We start from the raw sequence: 2840 nt of genomic DNA, 5'->3' as shown, positions 1-2840 counted from the left end.
CGTTCACCTCAAAACTGGATCTAGAGTGTACACAAGTATTAAAGGAAGCTTTTCGCCACTACTCAGAAGGTCAACAAACGAACCTGAACGGAAGAAGATGTATTTTCACCGGGTGCTAAGGTTATACAAATGAGCTTTGACACGAGCAGTGGCTATGTAAACACACTGACTGTGGCAGATTTTAATCCGTTCTCGCGTGCAATCCAAGGAGATACCCACCAGTTTGAACTTATAGAACGGTTGATTAAGGTATGAAATTTACTGTGATGTGCTTTTTAAGCTTCATTTAGACCCAACTTTTGAGATTTTCCTCGTCAAATTTGGCTAAATTTTAGTAGGTGATGAAGGACCTCGGAGTAGGGTGTCTTCCAGCCTCGCTGGTAAGCTTATCATTTTTCGAAAAGTTTCCATATTTCGTCAGTCAAAGTAATGAATGTACCTTAAAATTTGTATGAAAACGAAATTCCGTGAGCTGCATTTTAGGCGACGTAGCACGCTTCACAAAATCGGTGAATTTTACCTTTCTGATCACGGTCGGCAACCTCAGTTCGGCCAAAATTCAACTTGGGCTTATAGCAAAGCAAAAATAAGGAATTGGAAAATAATAAATTGCTTATATATATGTGTGTGTGTCAAACCCTTTTCACTGACAAAAAAATGAAGGAAAATTATTATTGGTCCCGAAGTCGAGTGGACCACTTTTACCGCGACTGCCACTTAAATCTTTTTCACTCCAATTCTATTTGTCTGATGCTTCTGCAATTGACTGACAACAAAACCAACTCATAACCTTCCCTTATCAATAAAATATATATATATTTTTCCAAGGTCACCTACAGCTGTAGCTCTGAAATGGATTCGTTGGTACTTCATACAAAAGTGCCAAAAATGCCGGCGGTACACAATGAATCCGACTCGGAAATCTCCTGAGACATGTTCAAGGATGACTTCAACTTTCTGTCGTTTTAAAATTTCCTTGGGATCTTTTGTATTTGCACAACAAGACATTCCTGAAACGAGCCAATTTTCAACTGATCCGCCATTTTGAAATCAACTTAAGTATAAACACTTCAAAGATTGCCGCCCGCGCTCACATGTTTGCAGGTAAAAGTTTCTAATGTAAAACTCCTCTGTGTTGTTAAGCGAGGCAAAGAAACGGATTAAGTTGAATATGCATCAGAGCAAAATGTAGACTTAAACCGAAAAGAAACGCGTCAGGAAACGTTTGTAAAATCTGCTGTGACTCACCGCTTGACCTCGTCTTGTGATGTACATGTTTAGCCCGTCATGACATCTTTCCTTATCTGTTTCGCGCTAAAATAAAACTGTGCTTTCCTTTTCTTAAGCGACCTTTGGTGAGTAAGTCGGCCTCATGTTGGTGGTGTTTCCTATCAGAACTGGTAGACAAAACATCATCTGATACATTGCAACAGCCAAGGACCCTTCAATTTCTATTTGTCCCGTAATTAAATAACACGCATCATCGAAGCCGAGACTCCACTCTGTTTTAATGCTAGGAGAAGTAAGTTGTAAAACGACCGCAAATGTTAATTGCGTACAAAAAAATGAACACAGATGTTCTTTCTTAAACATAATGAGATTCTAAAGTTGAATGTTAGAGCCTCAAAAATCTGCTTTTTGCTTGACTTACTCCCGTATAGTTCGTATAGTGTGATCGTCCGGGTGAGTGTCGTTCTCAAAAGAACTGTTGTTGGTGACTGACGTTTCGACAACCTGAGCGGAAGTCATCTTCAGAGTCAAGTGAATAGTGTTTGTCAGTCGATGATGTTATAAGTCTGGTCCGTTGAACGTGATTGGTCAGTATAGCCACGATGGTATTGGCTGAAAGACTCGTGTAAAGTTTGTCATCAGTCATTGGTGGGTTTCGATCCGTCTATTGTTAGTCAAATAGGTCGGTTTTTGGTCCGTGTATTGTTAAGTCGGTCTGTTAGAAGTCCGTTTGTCGGTTTCGTTTCTGTCATGGATAAGTCGTTTGTAAGGCGCCGGTAGTTGTTCACATCTGTTAAGAGGCGTTTGTTCTAGGTTGGTGTACCAGCTTTCCAGAGTCAGTCGTTGAAAATAGTTTGTACTGTAGGTTAAGCACTGAGCAGAGTCCCAGTCAATGTTGTGGTTTTTCAGTTGATGATGTACAGCAATGTGATTGTTGGCATCACCGTTTCTCGTGGCTCGTTTGTGTTCAGTCAGTCTTGTGTTAAGGTTTCTGCCAGTCTCACCAATGTAGGAAGCCCGGCAGTCGGAGTATTTGATCTTGTAAACTGCTCCCTGTCTGTTGTTAGGTTCGTCTCTGTCTTTCACGTTGGTCAGTAAGTGTCGTAACGTAGTTGTTGGTTTGTGGGTTACACGAATGTTGTAGGGCTGTAGGATCCGTGAGATGGTCTCAGAAGTGCCCTTAATGTAAGGTATAGTCACTGTAGTAACAGGTGTAGGGTTCCTGTTCGTAGCGTCAGCTTCAGTAGGTCGGTAAATGTTTCGTCTAATAAAGTCAGCGTTGTAGTTGTTTTTGTGAAAAACACGTTCAAGGCCGGTATCTGTTTTCGTCACGCAAGCTGTCCGGTGTGTCACAAACTAGTTGGGCTCGTCTCGTCAAAGTCTTTATAGTTGTGGCTTTGTGTGAAGTCGGCTTTTAGGATGATTCGTCAAGGAATCTGTCGGTATGCGTCGGTTTTCTGTACACTGTCGTTCGTAGTTCGTTGTTGTCGCGGCTTACCAAACAGTCTAGAAAAGGAAGTTTTCCATTTTCTTCGATCTCTTTAGTAAACTGGATGTCGGCGTTCTGTTCGTTTAGGTGGTCGTGAAAATCGCCAATTTCGTCTTTGTGA

Source organism: Orbicella faveolata, unplaced genomic scaffold, assembly GCF_042242905.1.
Source record: "Orbicella faveolata isolate gen_17 unplaced genomic scaffold, um_ofav_v1 contig_12, whole genome shotgun sequence".
Lineage (NCBI taxonomy): Eukaryota > Metazoa > Cnidaria > Anthozoa > Scleractinia > Merulinidae > Orbicella > Orbicella faveolata.
Note: the sequence above shows the minus strand (reverse complement) of the source record.